This window comes from Thunnus thynnus, chromosome 1 (assembly GCF_963924715.1).
Source record: "Thunnus thynnus chromosome 1, fThuThy2.1, whole genome shotgun sequence".
NCBI classification, from domain to species: Eukaryota; Metazoa; Chordata; class Actinopteri; order Scombriformes; family Scombridae; genus Thunnus; species Thunnus thynnus.
Window position 1 is genome coordinate 4,378,023 of NC_089517.1, and position 19,608 is coordinate 4,397,630.

General features: G+C 37.6%; 1 protein-coding gene across 2 annotated transcripts in view; it reads left to right on the plus strand.

The window, feature by feature from the left end:
* The first annotated feature begins 1,144 nt into the window (after nt 1-1,144).
* LOC137190552 (multiple epidermal growth factor-like domains protein 11) overlaps nt 1,145-19,608 on the plus strand; it is a 174,238-nt gene continuing 155,774 nt past the window's right edge. Inside the window, exon 1 of one of the 2 annotated variants that reach the window (XM_067600130.1) lies at nt 1,145-2,234. The gene's annotated coding sequence lies outside the window, so the exon portion shown is untranslated. The remainder of the gene's footprint in view (nt 2,235-19,608) is intronic. The other variant, XM_067600182.1, reaches the window with a different exon arrangement.

Sequence of the window (19,608 nt, forward strand, 5' to 3'; positions counted from 1 at the left end):
CTCCAGTTCTCCTGATAAAGGGCCGTTAAAGTAACACGGTTCTAACGTGCTATCCGAGTGAACCTGAACATACCAGAAGCTAAATGATAATCAGTGATTTTAACAGCGGTGGAAGAAATATTAAGTAAAAGTACCAATACAACGATGTAAAAATACTCCATTACAATTCAAAGAAATGCTGTTATAAAGTTTACCTTCCCTGTTCTGGGTTTGAATTTTCAACAAGTTTCTGTTAACGAACCTCAAAATCCAGTGGTGGAAAGTACATTTACTCAAGTACTGTACTTAAGTACAATTTTGAGGTACTTGTACTTTACTTGAGTATTTCAATTTGATGCTTCCACTCCACTACATTTCAGAGGGAAATATTGTACTTTTTACTCCACTACATTTATTTAACAGCTTTAGTTACTTTTCAAATGAAGATTTGACACAATGGATAATATAACAAGCTTTTAAAATACAACACATTGTTAAAGATGAAACCAGTGGTTTCCAACCTTTTTGGCTTTTGACGTCTTACAAAAAGCAGTGTGTAGTCGGGGTCACATTTCACATGTCTATGAGTTGTTAACAGCTCCACCAATTAGTGATTTTTCCCTCTAAACTTCTCACATGCTTTCATTTCAATAAATGTTCAAATGATCCAATATTTCAGCAAAAATCAAAGATTAGAGAAAAAGTCCAAAAACTGAAAACAGATTTGTGTATCAGAACTTTGTTTTTTCTTCTTTCCTCTCCAATTAATCATCTCACCACCCCTCAGATTTATCTGCTGACCCTTTGGAGGGGCCCGACCCCTAAGTTGGGAACCACTGGACTAAACTAGCTAACTGTATATAAAGTAGTTGAAACTAGCTCCACCTCCAGCAGCTACAACAGTAACATGCTGCTCTAACACTGATGCTTCACTATTAATAATCTAATGATGTCATATATAATAATATATCAGTCAGAGGGACAAAAACACTACTTTTACTGCAATACTTTAACTACATCAAGCTCATAATACTTATACAATATACTTTTATTGTAGTAGGATTTTTCATTAGGACTTTTACTTGTAATGGAGTATTTTTACATTGTTGTATTGGTGGTTTTACTGAAGTAAATCTGATCTGAACACTTCTTCCATCACTGAAAAGAAAGGAGCAGATTGTGTCCAGTTAAACAGAATTAATCTTCTGTCCAGCAGTAAAACATCAGCCATGGGCCAACTGTGCTTTAGAAAGAGAGTCACTGTCAGAATAGAAACCAGTCAGTGCTGTAAGAGGGTTTGGCTGCACTGGTTTCTTAAAAACACATGATAAAGCATTAAAGATGGAGGACCAGTAACCAGAATGTATATAGCTAATACTTCATACTACATATAATACAATACATGATATGTGAGATGTGATAACATACAATATATAATACTTATGCAGTTTTACTTAAGTAGGATTTTTCATGCAGGACTTTTACTTGTAATGGAGTATTTTTACATAGTTGTATTAGTACTTTTACTGAAGTAAAGGATCTGAATAGTTCTTCCATCGCTGGCTAACTGTCCAGCACAAAACGTAAGAGAGCAGAAATAAAGAGGTAATGGGAGAAGAAAGTTCAAATTAAGCCGTTACAGCTGTTGTCTCTGGTGTAGTCAACAAAGGCTAAAACACCAGTAAATCTTGGACATAAATTAAGTAATAAACAGGTGGCTCAAGTGAAAAAGATGCCCATTTTTCTGTTAGCATGCTAGCCAAAAATTGATAAGCTAAATGCTCATCAGCTAGTTTTTTTTTTTAAGTCTTTCTCCTTTGGTCATAAAAACGAATTGGCTATAATTGATATTCAGACATCAGCTATCAAATTGGTGTTAATAACTGTATCTATTTTTAATAGAATATGTTCAGTTTTTTGACTTTCTTGTAAAACAGCGCGTTTCCCCCTCCCGAAGGCGGCGGTGCTTGGGGGGGAGTCCTCTCGCTGAGTCCGCTGCTCTTTGGCTGCGCTGTGGAGAGAAGCTGCAGCGCAGCATCAGCACAGACACTGAGCTCAAGTTGGCAACTACACCATCACTGATGCTGAGGACTTTACTCATGTTTCCACCGCGACATTCATCATTCACATGTTTTTTTTTTTTAAACTCTAATCACTTTCAGCCATGTCAGCTGTCAACGTCGCTTTTTTAACACCACATTTACTCTTTGCATGCAGTCCACGAGAATGAACTTTATTTAGGACGCATCCTGCAGGTAAGCGCTAAAGCTGTTTTTGGTGACTCTATCATGTTTTTAATTACCTAAAAAATGTACCAGTTATTCAGTTAAGAAGGATCTCTATGGAATTATCATTCAATCTTAAACCCGGTTTTGCATCAGTAAGTTTATAATCACCTCATCGCGCTTATATCTGTCCTTTTAAAAATCTTAACGTCGTAATATTCCTCCAGTATTCCCTTTAACACGTTTTCTGTTGTAATATTAATATCTCTACTGCAGATTATCCTTCTGAAGTTGATTATAGGATTGCAGTTACAAAGACTCCGGTCGATTCGCACTAGATGAATAAATCCTTTTATCATATTATAACCTTAAGTAACCTGCATGTGTTTATAATTCAGCTGCATGATTCAGTTTTTAGCTATATGTGCAAAAATTTGAGCAACTTGAGCAAACCTTATTGATATTTTTCTGTTAAGAAGGAATCACAGTTATTGCACGTGCCAGATTCTTCTAATTAGATTATCAGTCATTTAAATTATAGCTGTTGTTAATGCAAAAAAAAAAAAAAAAAAAAAGTTTTTATGAAACTACACTATATGCTTTCTTGACGTCCATCACTGTAGGGATTTTCCTTATTTAAGCAAGTTGCCTTACTATCAATTGCTTCATCCTGCTGTGCAGTCCTGCAGGTGCCAGAGCTCTGCTGGATTTTTATTCCAGTCATCTAATCGGGATGTAATCGACCTTGGCCGACGGGTGAATGCAATTAACTGTAATCAAGTCACTTGTAGGACAGACCTGGACTAAAAAACTGCAGTGAGGTTCTTTACTCTGGATGCTGAGGACTGAAAAATGCTGGTTTATATTGACACAGTTTCCCCAGCTAGAAGTCTGGACTCTACAGTGATCAAAAGGTTTGGCTGTTAATTAGATGATCATTGCTGTTGTAGTACTAGCATTGATTCCCCTGAGGCGTCCCAGCAGGCAGACTTTACACAGGGAGTCTCACACTGAAGCCACTAGATGGCGATGTTGAGCAAACCTTCAGCTGGTCTGCTCATGGATTCTCATACTGAACATAGTGTGTTTAGGAGGTTTCAGGTCATGTTTCTTGGAGGATTGTTTTCAAAAATGTCACATTAATGGAAATATTCTGAATGAATGTAAAGCTCAAAGTGAACCCAAACAGTGAGGAAGAGAGGTGGAAGTGCTTGAGAGAAGAGCTGCTCAGGTTCCTGTTCTGTGTTTCTCTCCTCAAGTAGCTCCATTTGCTTCGCTGCTTTAGTCGGAGAATGTGCTGTGCAATATGTCACTGAGACATTTGTCACAAATGTGCCCTCGCAATAATAATAATGCAGCTTTTGACGACTCCTGAGCTCTTACGTTAATTAAATGTTTTACTTGTTAAGATGATGCTGTGTGTGTGTGTGTGTGTGTGTGAGAGAGAGAGAGAGCTGCTGATGCCTGTGATGGAGGGTCAACAGTTCAGTTGAAGAATCATTTCAGGATCTTAAGTTGCCAGAAGTGTGAGTTCTGCACTCTGCGAAAGTGCAAGATGCGACAAAAGGTTGTTAAAGAAAAAAAAAAAGAAAAAGAAGAAGCTGCATTTATCTCAGGGGGGAAAAAAACCTGCAGTAAATGAGACTGATGGCAGATGGCTGCAGACTCTCAAACGACTAAACCTGAGTCTGAGAATCTCTGGAGCACATGTCTTGCACTTGAAGTAAGTTGAGGCCATGCTTGACTGGAAAGAAGAGTGCTGTTTGATATGTAAATAAACCCTGTTATCTTCCAGGTAAGGATAATTCTGTTTCAATGGAAAATACTTATATTACTTTAATAGTCAATGCTCATGAGATTAAAAAAAAAAAAAAGTAAAATGCAAAGTTGAGATACTTTTAAACATATATCAGACTTTGCTTTAGATTTAGTTTAAAGGAGGAGTTCACAATGTTTCAAGTGTGTCTTAAAGCAACAGTCAGGAGCCCAAATGAACACTGAAAGAGGTTTTGTTTGCTTTAATCATTCGTCCTCTTCATGCTGGTTATTAGATCATCTAATGTGCTTTCAATGTAAGTGATGGAGGACAAAACCCAAAGATTATCTGAAGCTAATATGAAGCTTCAGCAGTCTTGTTAGCATCAAATTCCCTCTTTGTGTTTCCCTGTTGAGCTGCGGTGGAGATATAAGATTTTATATCGGGATAAAAACACTCAAAGTTAATTTAATCATGGTGAATTTCCATTATCGTGATAATTGTGAATATTCTCACATGAGTGACTTGAGAAAGCCGCCCGGCTCACTAACATACAGTCGTATTGATTTCCTGATTTATTTTGAATTGCCGTTTGCCACGAGGGCGACTTTCCAGTCATCGGTCACCACGGTTGAAGGCTGAGGATGTGAATGTTTGGACGTCAGGTTGATAAAGTAGATTCTTTTTATTAATGGATGAATTTCTTTCCTGTCTCATTGTGATTACCTGCTGAGTGTTGGTGAGAGTCTGAATCTGTCCTTGTTTGTTTTTCACACACAAAAAAAAAAGATTTGTGTCCTATGATGCAATAAAAAATATTTGTTTCTTCGCAAAATGAAAGTTAAAGTGATTCCAGTTTGTTTTAGTGCCATTTTAAGAGTTTTAAGCGTATTTTGATGATTATCAGGATCTTCACATCGTCTGTGGCTAAAGTATAGTAACAAAAAGAGGAACTTGTTGAGATATCTGCTTGATTTGACTCATTTGGATGCTGAAGCTTCATATTAGCTTCAGATAAACTTTTAAATACATTTTTGTCCTCCATCACTTACATTATAAGTGCATCATGAAGGGATCTTCTGATGGTCAGTATGAACAGGAGGAATGATTACAGCAAGAAAAAAACATGTTTCAATGTCCTTTAAGGTGCTTTATGTCAGTAAAATAGAAATGATTTCTTTATTATGTGACAAGAAAATATTAAGACTAAAAATCGAAATGTCTTTTGAAAAAAAGATCAAGTATGAATTAATTATGATCAGGACAGCCTTCAGTACTTTAACTACCAATACTTATTTGTGGCTGCAGTGATGGGAGTCATTAAAAAGTCTATATGAAAAATAACACATCGTCTGCTTTTAATAATCCGTTCCCCGCAACACTCCTGCGCTCCTGATTTTGCCCGTTAACTGTAAACATAATTCCAATCACCGCTTAAATAATAACATGCTGTTGAGAGCAGAGGATTGAAGTGTGTCACCAGTAGTAATGGTTCCTCCAGGCTAGTGCCCCCCCCCCCCCCACATGCATACAAAACCAAAACAGTCCACACAAAGCCATTAACCACCTGATCTGCTGCAGAAATACAGGAGGAATACTGGAGCAAGCGGTGCACTGTCCCTCTCGGCTTTTTTCAATGCTGTGTAGAAACAGGAAAGTACTGTTTGTCAGTCTACCAGCACATTAAACTGGACTTTCCATTTCTATTTCATTCCAAAAAGCTATTCATATTCATGCTCATTTTGGAGAGAGAGAGAAAAATTTCTGCCTGGAGCACATCAGGCAATATTTTGCAAAAGATAAACAATCCTAGGCACAAAAAATTATGTTCTATTTTATACACAGATGTCCAACGAAGACTCAAAACTAACCTGTGATGTGCTTTACCTTCGTTAAAGCGGCCAGTATAGAAAGACGGAGCTTTTCTTTTGTTTTACAGAACTATTGCTGAAATAATATCACAAAACTTCACAGATAATTCAGCCAAATATCTGTAAAACGTCGCCGATACATCATTGTGTATTTACTAGATAATAAAGCATGTTCAGAGACGTTGACCTCACGGGTGACGCTGTGTGAGAGTCTGACAATGTCCGTCCCCTTCCAATCTGGACAGATCATGATCCTCGGAGGCAGCAGCCGCTCAGTTTCCAGTCTGCTGAACCCTTTCAACTGGGAATCCTCCATGTTCTGTCAGATCAATACACGTAATCAGTGTTGATAAATGGGAGAACACTGGCTGTTGTTTCTCAAGGACATGTTATATCGGAGTTCCAACGCTTGTGGTCGGCTTCTTTTGCATGGAAAGTTTTTTTTTTTCCTGAGCTGCTTACGCTGCATTATCAAGTATCTTCCCAGTGTAAGACTGGGAAACATCATCTTCATCAATGTAATCTTTGTGAGTTTTTAAACGGTGTTTCTTGCATTCTGTTTTTTCCTTTTTATCCCAGCGACTTGCATTTCTGCATACGTTTTTGTTTATCACATCAGAAATGAGAGATGAAAATCTTGAGCCTTATTTATGATGCTCCTGAGCAAAACCGTCTGGTCGCTGAGAAGGTGTCTTTGTGTGTGTGTGTGTGTGTGTGTGTTTGAGGGAGGGGGGGTTGGGGGGGGCTGGTTATGAATTATGGAGAGACTTCGTCAAGAAGTTTGAGCCCTGTTCTCTCATTCTTGAGATGAGGCAACGGCAAAACATCAGTCATGAAATTCAAATAGCTCATGAGGTGGAGGTAAAAAGGGAGAGACCATTAAGGCCAGCAGCCCATCGGCTCTCACAGCATCTTATTCATCCTGCAACAAAGGCAAAGCGGAGGAGAAAGAGGAGGAAAAAAAAAAAAGCAACATGAAAGACTTTTAAGTGGTTCTGCCTGGTGGGTACTTTGGAGTGGACAGGAAGGAGGATGATGGAGCTGACCATTACAAAACATCATGAATGGTTTCTACAGGGCAAATGGACGAGTAGCACATTACACACACACACACACACACACAAAACAAGACAGAGGCTTCGGCGTGTTGTTGCCCAGCGCAGCACAGAGCGGTAGTTACAGCGGTGACATTGCAGCAATGCAGGATGGAATCCCATCAAGGTTTCAGGGGGTTGTTGTGACTTTCGCGACGTTGACACACACACTCGGAAAGTGGGACGGGATGTTTGTCTTGTGTTGCCGGGGGGAATGTTAAAGCTTTCTTGGAGAGGAGACTCTTATGTTGGGGGGTCACGTTTTTTTTTTGTTTTTGTTTTTTTTACAAAGGTTGTTGTGGTGAGAGCTACAGACATCCCATAATTCTTGCTTTGCTCATTGTGCACCGACAGAGTGAAGGATGAATTATGACAGATGATATGACAATGAATAACTGACATGTGTAGAGTTGAAACAATTACTCAACTAAACTCCTTGAATGCACTGCTGGTCTGTCACTGGTGTTTGCTGCGTCCGTCCTCACCAGAATAAACAACCATTAAGCATCGGTTCAAATGCCTTAAAACAGCCTTTGTTCACATGAACCCGACAACAACCTCCTCTTGTCATACAGATTATGACTGTTGCCTGGCAGGAGAAAAAGCAGAAGTGGTTTAACGTCATAACAGCTTCTCAAAACCTATTAAGGTCGGGGTGAACGGTTGGGTCAACAAGGCTTTGCATCCTGTTTGCAACCAACACTCAACTCTGTGTTCTTTTAACCGTGACCACAATCTATTCCTAACCCAACCTAACTGTAACCATAGAGATGGTAGATCAGAAAACGTGCGTGTCTACAATCTTCAAATTGGACAAACGCGTCAGCTGTTCTAGAAATGATCAGCGTCCTTTCAGAGCCGTCGACCAAAATCAATTTTCTGAATAGATCTGAGGTGGGAAATAGGCCACACGGTTGCAGATGATTGGTTCACGCCAATTACACCAAAACATATCACTTCTGTGGTATCTTTGGTAGAGAGTAGTGGTCCAATGAAAACTGATCAGAGTGTCTGCAGATTATCAGACACTGATTCTATGAACTTCGCCCCAGGGGAGAAGTTTGTTGTTGGGGCCCCTATTGATCCCCACTATACATTGTAGTGCTTTGGACCTGAAATGATTGGTTGATTAGTTGTTTGGCAGAAAATTTTGATAACTTATTAATCATTTGAGCCATTTATGGCAACAAAAATGCCATAAATTCTCTGGTACCAGCTTGTCAGATGTGACTGTTGGTCAGACAAAACAACATTAATACACTGAATAACCAATCAGTCACTAATTGATAATGTAAATAATTGTTGGTTGCAGACTGACAGTACTCCTATGACCAAAGGTTGCTCAGTTTGATAAAACACAACTATATGAATCCAAGTCTTAAAACTAGATTTTGATACACAAGTGTCAGACGTCCAACATAAGATGGAGGATCTGTCATAGTTTATATTGTAATTTACCATTAATCAAATGATATTGACCCAAATGATGTGACATTAACTTGAGGCTTTGGGGCTCCTGGGTCGGTGCCAACGTTGGTAATCCAGCCTTAGAGACAAGTGAGATTTGTCTGTTTTTGTTGTTGTTGTTGTTGTTGTTGTTATTTGGGTGAACTGGGCCTTTAACAATCTACCTTTCCTAGTTTTAATAGTTGGCAACAGTGTTTTTAGATGAGTCATACTGGACTGAATTGTCCCGAGTGGCTGTTCTGAGCTGAAACCAGTAATATTATATATATTATTATAACTGATCATTACAGTAATCTGTTTGATAACGTGTGGTGAAACTAAAACTCCTCTTTGGAGAAATGTAAAAGGTTTTTCTGTTCATTCATGTTTGTTTGTTTCATTTTCATGATTGCAGTAAATAATACTCATTTTCATCTCAGCTGGTCAGTTGATTGATAGTTTCAGTGCACGACTTTCAGTAAAATAACTTAATAATAACATATATAATATATATAATATATATAATAACACTCTTCAGCGACGCAGCTCATGTAGAAGATGCTAAACTCAGGTGTCTGTGTTGGAAAAGTCCTGCTTTGCATGCTTTATGTGTTGAGTGCTGATTTTTGTCCAATAATAATAATAAAACTTTATTTAAACAGCTCATTTCATACCAAAAAATTGCTTTATAATGTGTTTCAAAATAGGTGGAAAAATAGACAGAGGAGACATTTAAAAACTGGAAACACTAAAAACAAAGCAGGTTTTAAATGAGAGCCATAAATAAAATAGATATTTAACAGATATAGATATTTGTTAAATAATACATATTTAACAAATATATATCTACGTCCATTGATTATGCTTGTGAGCGACATAAAACTGTCCTCAACAGGCGTTACATGAATATACCAAACATACACATTTGTTGACTTTTTAGATAAATTTCTACTTAACAAATCAACTCAGGCCTTGACCACAAATATACGAATATTCTTCTAAATGGATATAAAAAAAAAATTCTGTCCACATGACCTTCGTTTTACAAAATATCTCCATACACATGAGAACGCAAAAACGACTGCAGACGATCAAACAAGCACGCAGGACCAGTGGGTGGCGATAAAGTCCACACCAACGTCAAACACCAGAGAAGAACATTCTGAGCGTGTATAGTGAGCTTTATTTTCCTTTGGCGATAGTTGTTGTAACTGCCCGAATTGCATCAGCTACGTACGGCAACTCCATTTGGACAAACAACATTAGATTTGAGTTTAACAGTCTTCTATCACTGCTCAATAACTACTGTACTACAACATCAACAAAGATGAAAAGTTTCGAGTATTATCAGCTTTAGAGAGATTAACGGTTTATTTCACCCTAGCCTATCCATCCATAAGGCTAGACCTAATATTCATCTGTTCTGTATTGAACTACAACTCTTTGTCTCTATTTCTAAGATAACAACGAACAGAAAAGCGATTAAGACCTCTCAGATAATCAGGAAATTACTTTGTAATAAAAATAAATAATATGCAAAATACATGTTGAAGTTTACATCTCCCTCGTACAGATTAGATAACGCGGATCGAGCAGTGACAAAACCCAACTCTAATGTTGTTTGTCCAAGTGGTGTTGCCATACTTAGCTGTCCAAGATGGTGGACCCGCTCGCGTATGTGCGGTACAGATCGGGCAGTACAGATTGTTCTTTCAGGTGCATGTTCATTACACAAAGCAACAATGAGATGAGACGTCATCATTTCCCAAACGCTCTGTTTTACATGTCCATGCAGATACACAGAGTCTGTGTTTTAGGACCTAAAATGCTGTTTGCATGTGGATGAGAGGCCGGAACGTGGAGGAAAAATATCAAAAATATCCATATCAGTGTGGATGAAACAGCGATAAGAAAATGCATCTTTTCTTCCTGTCAACTTTGCTTCACTCTGGTGTTTGTCCTTAGCAGTGCTGGTGTTAATATTATTGTTTTTTTATTTTGATAGGTAGAAACATGTACTGAGAAAAATATTTTGCTCTTTTTCAACGGTTCAGTATTTTGGTGGTTACTTTATTGATTAGGTCTGCATTTCCTTCCTCGGTGTGAGCCGATGCATCTTCAAGCCTGAAACACATAAACAAAACACCCCAATTTACCAGCGTTGGTTACTGCTGCAGTTTTCAAACCAGTAAAAAAAGTTTTATTTTTGAAATTCAGAGTTATTTCAGACTGCCTACTAACCCTGGGACTCGCTGGAGTCCCTGGGCTACAAATCAAGTTGCATATCTGAACAGTACAGTAAAGTAATCATAGTAACCAAAAAGCCTGAAATGAAGCCAGCTGGGAATTTGTGTGAGATTTTTTTGTGGCATTTTTTTTTTCCCCACTGCTTTCATTAAACACAAGAGCCTGGAGACGGACAATCCGAATCATTATGTTCCTCGTAATAAGTAATGACCTTGCCTGCTCTGGGAGACGAGTGGAACCAAATTACAGCAGTGATCAACCCCAGCGACTCTGCACAGCCACTGGTACTGAGGGAAGAATTTAATTCTGCCGTTGCATTTATTGTGACTGTACCCCCGAACATGTAGAGAGCACTTGTCAGCGTCCTCTGAAAGAAAAAAAAAAACACAAGTTAGAGAAGTGCTTCCTGGCAGAGTAACCCTCTCTCCGTCACAGTTTTCGATGTTTAGTTACTTCCTTTCCTCGGATCGGGCCTCCAGATTGAGTTTTCAACTTCAAGTTAACCAGCTTTGACAGCTTCCCTCATAGAAGACCCTGAGAGCTTTAAGCATTATAGTGGATTATACTAAGTCCATCAGAGCACAGCGAGACCTAGTAAAGCGATCCTCCTCCTCCTTCTTCTTTTCTGACAATCAACAGTCTGTAGAGTCTCTGTTAGTTCCTGACCACGCTACGACAGCTGCCAACCAAACTGAACGAGATGTGTTCTGCCTATAAAGGGTTTGGATAAAGCGATATAAACCAAATCAAAACATGATGCTACTCAGGTATCTGTGTCTTTTTTATCTTTTTGTCAGAATCTTAACATCTGTTGCTGAGCCACCAGTTAGATTGAAAATTGACTACAGCTTTTACAGACTTCTGGTGAAATGTTGGTCGGACCAAATTAACCCTCTAGGGGGTCCAGGGACAAAATGAGCTTTGGACTCCTACTGAGTGCCCCCCCCCACACACACAACACACTTGTTCCCTCTGGACTCCTGCTGAGTGCCCCCCCTCACACTTGTTCCCCCAATTCATTTGGAGTCCCATAAACCAACCAGTATTACTACACTGGAAAACTCTTCCTCAGGTTTGCAGAATCACCACAATACGGGGGTTGAGATTTAGGTAAAAAAAAAAAGGAGCATATTCTTGTTTGTAATTGGGCTTTAATGATGCATTGCACTAAACAAATGTATAATTGATCCAATTAACACAAAGTAATTGGGGCCCATTGAGGTAGGTTCCTGCTCTGCTCCTGGTTAGTAATCTAGCCTTGGGTAGTGGATCACTGAAGTTATTCTCTGGGGAGCATATTTAGTGCCAATCTATCCAGCAGATGTTGAGATATATCAGAATAAGATGAAGGTCAGGGGATCAACAAAGTCTTTAGGATTCATCCTCTGGGAACCGCTGATGTCTGTACAAAATTTCATGGTAATTCATCCAATATTCGTCAAGGTGTTTCACTCTGAACCAAATTGGAGGACCATCCTTCTAGAGGTGCAACGATTAATTGATTAGTCAATCGACAGAAAATTAATCTGCAACTATTTTGATGATTGTTTCAGTCATTTTTTTAAGCAAAAATACGAAATGTTCTTTGGTTTCAGCTTCTCAAATGTGAAAATTTGCTGTTTTTCATTGTCATATATGGCAGTAAACTGAATTATGATTAGTCAAGCTTTCTAACCAAGTAGGGTTAGGGTTATTTGATAGATTTGGTATTTTATTCCATATCAGCAAAACGTTTTAGTGAATGAATAGAAAATAAAGTGGTTGTAACAGGGTTTTATACACCTTAAGTGGGCGTTACAGTTCTTTTCTTAATCTATCAAAATACAGACTTATAGATAACGTCGTGTCTGTTTTCAGTTCTCCTGCCCAACTGACCCCCAGATGACATGTCTCACTCTTTCTCCAACGAATTTTAATTTCTACACCGTCCTCTTTATAAACATAACGCTGAACTTCCTTTAACCTTAGCTGATGAGTCTGCTGATGTTGCTGAGTTGCAGTACAAGACAGGAACAATTCATCATGATCTAGATAGAATAGTAACACTCATACACAGTGTAATCATAATTTTGTATAACAGGACTCGTCCTCTGGGAACCTCTGATGTCTGTACAAAATTTCATGGTAATTCTTTCAGTATTTGTCAAGGTGTTTCACTTTGGACCAAAATGGAGGACTGATTGACCATTGACCAACGATTAATTGATTAGTCGATCAACAGAAAATTAATCTGCAACTATTTTGATGATTGTTTCAGTCATTTTTTTAAGCTAAAATGCAAAATGTTCTTTGGGTTCAGCTTCTCAAATGTGACAATTTGCTTGTTTTCATAGTCATATATGGCAGTAAACTGAATTATGATTAGTCAAGCTTTCTAACCAAGTAGGGTTAGGGTTATTTGATAGATTTAGTATTTTATTCCATATCAGCAAAACATTTTAGTGAATGAATAGAAAATGAAGTGGTTTTCTAAAGTTTTCTAATAGTTATGAATGTTTATTTTCATTCAGATTTTTGTGGATGCTTAATGAGACACTCAACTTTAAAATCATATATGCATTTTTATGATTTCAAGGCTCTTTTCCAGAGGCTTTAAGGATTTTAGTCGGACAAAACAAACAAAATTGAAGACATCAACGTGGCGTTTGCTGTATGTCAGTTAGTTTGTGATAATGTGGTTAAACACTGATTTGTTTCAGGATATATAAGCATGATATCAACTGAAATGTTAAAAGTAGATTTTGCTGCCCAGTAGTCCTACACATCGGACTCTGCCACCGTTTAGTGTCTTCCATGCAGGAAGTAGTTTGTCCTTTTATGCAGCATGGCAGAGACTGACTTTCATACACTTGACTTGACGTAATTAACCTTTTTATTAACAGTAACCACAGTTTTTCCTTAATATTAACTCAAGTGTTTTAGTTGTTTAACCCTAACAATACCTTCAACATAGTGTATATTCCATAACCACCATCTTAACCTTACCTTAACCAAGGGCTGCAACTAAGGACTATTTTCATTATCGATTAATCATTTGATTCATAAAATGTCCTAAATAGGTGAAAAATGTGAAACACTGTTTCCCAAAGCCCAAGAGAACGTCCTCAAATGTCTTGTTTTGTCCACAACCCAAAAATAATTAGTTTACTAATATTGAAGACTAAATAAACCAGAAGATATTCACATTTGAGAAGCTGGAATCTGAGAATTTATTCATTTTTTCTTTAAAAATTCATTTTTTGTCAATCAACTAATTGATTAATCGACTAATCATTGCAGTTCTACTTTAACCATACAACAATACCAGATACTGTAGAAAGTGCCAACTTAAAATGCTGTGTTGGTTTTGTGTTACTGCACAAAGTCAAGTCAATTTATTTATTGAGCACATTTAAAAAAAAAAAAGAAACAGAGACTGAGACATACAATAAAATAAAAACACATAAAATGACAGAATATAGAAAAAAATAAACACAATTTGGATAAAATCTTAAAAAAAAACATGGCGCATATGGAAAAAAGCATGGTACAGAGAACAAATAATGAATAAATAAAAAAAAACAGACCAGTCATGTCTTCATGATGACTATTCAAAGAATAAAGAGAAGAGATTGGCCTTAAAATTTAACAGTTTATGGCTGACGATGAAAACATGTCTGACCAGTTCTGGATTTTTACTGGAAACGTGGAACGAAGAGCAAAATTCAATCTTTGGTTTTGCAGAATCACCCGATATTTTTCTAGCAATGGGGTTTAGATTTAGGTAAAAAAAAAAAAAAGGAGCCTATTTTAGTTTGTAATTGGGCTTTAATGATGCATATCACTAAACAAATGTATAATTGATCCAATTAACACAAAGTAAATTGGGGCCCGCGGGGCAGGAGCCTGCTCTGCTCCGGCCTTGGGTCGGGTCGGTCTGGACGATTAACGTCTTGGACAGCAGCTGGTGGGCAAAGAAAAACATAAGCAACTCGTTAGTCATTAATATAGTTTTCATGAATGATTTCTCAACAGAATCATTAGCATCATGAATTAACTTTCCTGAACCTAAATACTGCTGTTTCTGCACCTTATTTCACCTGAGAATCTGCCCGAAGCATTTTTCATATGAGCTAGAGATGCTACAGATGACCTTCAGTCCTCTAATGAAGGAAAGCGCTGATTGCCGTGTGCTGCCGTGCATCGGAAAACACCTTCATGTGCTCTGATGTGAATTCTAAAGCGAATATCTGAAGGAACCTTTAGAGATAAATTTTGCTTTCTTTTGCTTTAATGTTAGCAGCAGGGGCGGCAACAACATACTAATTATGACTGACAGTCCTCAGAGGTTTTAAATGCTTGTGGATTTGGATACATAGATGTGCATCCGTTTAATAAGGAGACGGGTGATAAAGCTCTGTTAGCATTAAAGGTTTTTGCTGGGATTTTGTGATGGATTAACTTTTTTACCCCCTGAAGTTAATGAGTGATTTGTGTGTTTGAAAATACATTTTAAATCATCCTGAAATGTATCTTGGGTTTGTGTTCATGGAAACGTGTATCATTGAACATCTACAGATGGTATTTTAAACATTAAAGCTACAGGAAACTTTATTTTAAAGTAATTTACAGTATTTACATGTAATCTGTGAAGCATTTTAAGTTATAAGCTACAAAACATCACATAATTTTTGAGGAGCTCCATCATTTTTTGGACTTTTCTGTCTAGACTGGAGACTTTTCTGTTAAATGCAAATGAAATCAAGACAACTACATAAAAAAATGACTATAACCTACTTCCTATAATACAATTATCATGATCAAATAAAAATATTAGGTCCAAGCAATGCTCCATATACAATACAAATCTGTCAACACATTAATAAAATAATATAGTTGCATTTTGAGGCAAGTATGCAGCATAACTGTCTTGTCTGTTTCTAATAAACAGTGAACTACATGCAGACAGTAGAGTGTTAATACACCTGAGAAATGAGATCCGCTTTTCATTATGAAACAAGTTCTGTTGTTCACTTTGTGTCCTGGTATGTTTGAGGAAGAGGAGGATGATTTAATAGAAGGAAACAAGCTGAACGTCTCCGCTCAAAGCTGCAGCTGTAATAGAAACTGTAACACTGCTGAATCAAACTTAATGGACCTGCGGGTGAAGGTTCTCCTTGTGTTGCAATAGCAGGTCATATTTAGGTCACATCTTGTTTTAGCATGTCAGCATGCTAACTAGGGCTGTAGTCTGCTGGCCGACTGGTCAATTAGTTGGTCGATATGCTCTCGTCCGACTAAATTCTCATTGGTCGAATAATCTCCGTGTTATTTTCATAAGGAGAAAAGTGCTACATCAACAGCTTGGGGATGCTAAATGCTAAAAAAAGTCACGTCTGTTGTTTCCCCAAATGCTGGAAAAGTGAAGGAGGTTAGCTCCAAAGTTAGCAACAATGGGTTGCCGACTAATCGATTAGTTGAAGATTATGTATGATTTTAGTTGACCAAGATTTTCTTTGGTTGACTACAGCCCTAATGCTAACGTTTGCTAACTAGCGCCAAACACAACGTACAGCTAAGATGAAAGGTCATCAAAGTCTTCAGGACTCATCTGCTGATGTCTGTACATGGTAATTCTTCCAGTATTTGTCAAGATGTTTCACTTTGGACCAATATGGAGGACTGATGGACCAAACTAACATTTCCATCCTTCTAGAGCTGCAATGATTAATGATTAGTTGATTGTCAGAAAATTAATCTGCAACTATTTTGATGATTGTTTCAGTCATTTTTTAAAGCAAAAATACCAAATTATCTTTGGTTTCAGCTTCTCAAATGTGACAATTTCCTGTTTTTCATTGTCATATATGGCAGTAAACTGAATATATTGAGGATTTTAGTCAAACAAAAATCAAATCAAGCAAATTGAAGACATCAACGTGGCCTCTAAGAAATTGTGAATGACATTTTTTCTAAATTATTTTTTGACATTTTACAGACTCAACAATCAAACCAGAAATGAATTGTTATTTGCAGCACTTTCCATCCCATCCTTCCAGAACCGTACCTGTCACTGAGCTCCACAAAGGTCCAACAGCTAAGCCGATGTTTCCTGCAGTAAATCTTTTTTTTTTTACCAGCATAGTTTGTTTTGTATTAGAAAGGCTGATACGTGTGCTGAATATAAATGTCTTTTTCTTCCACACTGTTTCAAGTCGTTTGAGATGAACCTTGTGTTTCTAATTTTCATGGTGAAAAATCCTGCAAATTTATAGCTTTTCCTGTAAAAGGTCTTTCCAAGGATCATTGCTTAACACCACAGCGAGGCTGGCAGCTCGCCGTTCTCTCAACTTGAACTAACTGATTTCTATAATGACCTGTCAATCAAAGTACTGCAACTTTTCCTTTTCTGTGATCAAACTAGTAACAACTGTTGACTCCTGAGTGTAGACACCAGGAAATAAACACGATAATGTTAATAAAAAGTTGTTGAAATTCAATATTTCATTTTCTTGCAGCTTTAATAGGTTCACTGTTCTTTGAGGAAAAAAATACCTTCTTTAATCAAACAGCAAAATGTGTCAAAGAACTTTGATCCATGCGGCTCGTTGTTTTGTTGATGTCCTTTGAGACCCGCAGGGAATGGAAGATTAATTTTTTATTCACTCTCTATTCCACTATTGTACGGGAAATTCAATAGTTTTGACTGTAATACATGAACCTTTTGAATTGTTATTCAGTGATTATTAAGTTTGACAATGTTTTCAGCAGCCTCAGGCCGTATGCAAACATAGAATAAAAAACACATTATATCTCATAATGAAAATATGAACAATAATGAAGTACATTTACTCAAGTACTGTACTTAAGTACAGTTATGAGGTACTTGTACTTTACCTAAGTATTTCCATGTGATGCTACTTTATACTTCCACTCCACTACATTTCAGAGGGAAATATTGTACTTTCTACTCCACTACATTTATTTAACAGCTTTAGTTACTTTTCAGATGAAGATTTGACACAATGGATAATATAACAAGCTTTTAAAATACAACACATTGTTAAAGATGAAACCAGTGGTTTCCAACCTTTTTGGCTTTTGACGTCTTACAAAAAGCAGTGTGTAGTCGGGGTCACATTTCACATGTCTATGAGTTGTTAACAGCTCCACCAAATAGTGATTTTTCCCTCTAAACTTCTCACATGCTTTCATTTCAATAAATGTTCAAATGATCCAATATTTCAGCAAAAATCAAAGATTAGAGAAAAAAGTCCAAAAACTGAAAACAGAACTTTGTTTTTTCTTCTTTCCTCTCTCATTAATCATCTCATGACCCCTCAGATTTATCTGCTGACCCTTTGAAGGGGCCTCGACCCCTAGGTTGGGAACCAGTGGACTAAACTAGCTAACTGTATATAAAGTAGTGTAAACCAGCTCCACCTCCAGCAGCTACAACAGTAACATGCTGCTCTAACACTGATGCTTCACTATTAATAATCTAATGATGTCATATATAATAATATATCAGTCAGAGGGACCAAACCACTACTTTTACTGCAATACTTTAACTACATCAAGCTCATAATACTTATGTACTTTTACTGCAATACTTTAACTACATCAAGCTCATAATACTTATGTACTTTTACTGTAGGAGGATTTTTCATGCAGGACTTTTACTTGTAATGGAGTATTTTTACATTGTTGTATTGGTGCTTTTACTGCAGTAAAGGATGTGAATACTTCTTCCACCGCTGCTTAATTCTCACTCCATGAGGCTGATAGACACTGAAACATGAAGCTCAGTTAAAAACAAATCATCACTAAAAAATATTTAAAACAAACTCTCCAGTGTCATGTTGCTTTTAAACATCATCTCAACACCGTCGTGTGCTTTTGGCAGCAGATTCGTTCAATAAATTTAAAATTGAGATTGAATTGAAAATCCTTCACCAACACTGAGAGCAAATTTTGAAATATTTGATATTTGAGGTTTTATAATGCAGCAAGTGCATTTCCCATTAAACAAATCCCACATTCTAGCTGAGCTGAACCTCGCTCAGCTCGCCTCTCCATCACAGAACACACACACACACACACACACACACACACACACACACAATAACTTAAGGGTTTTATTTAACCCCGGTGCCCTTCCTTCATTTCTGTGACGATCAATTATTAGCCAGTTTATCTCAATGACAAGTGGACCGTCCTCTGCGGGGCTGTGTGTGACTTTTTACAAATAGTGCTGATATGTCTTCTTATGTCTGCCAGCTCACCCGGGGGAATATCACCACTAACCCGCAGCCTGCTGGCTTAACTCCTCTTACTGTCTGTCAATAAGCACAGAGGATTGCGCCGCCTTCAGAGGAGGAAGTGAACTTTATAACACGACTCTGGGCGTCCGTCCAGACGGAGCTGCCAGGAGTTATAACTCCAATAGTTTGAAGATTAATACAGTTTCATTCAGGCGTTAAAACTTGCAGCGCTTTCATGACTTAAAGCTGCATTAATCAATATTCTTACATTAACAATGGATCAGATGACTGTATGCAATGTTAAACGAGTAGCTCGCAGTCACAAAGCTACAGAGAATTATCACCCGACTCTGCAGTCACCCTCGGCTCCGCAGAACGTTTTAGCCTCTTTCAGCTCGTTGTTTTGTTTTTACTGTTTTGATTCACTCTCATGGACCTCATTAACCTCATTTTCAGCAGCAGCAGGCAGATAAACCCACTGTGCACAGCAGATAAAGTTAGCAACTGATTGGTAAACAGTGGAGCAAGTCGGTGGAGACCAAACCAGAGCTGAAAGGGGACTAAACATAGTAGATTTAAATCTATTGTTAGTGAATGTGTAATGTTGCTGGATTTGTAAGTAAGAACCTGCTAACACGTTCAATGTATCAGCTTTTCTAAGGTGATAATATGTCAATACCCACAAGTGGCCCAAAAAATCAATTAATACAGCTATAAACACCAAATTTCTACAGAAATTCTCTTTGT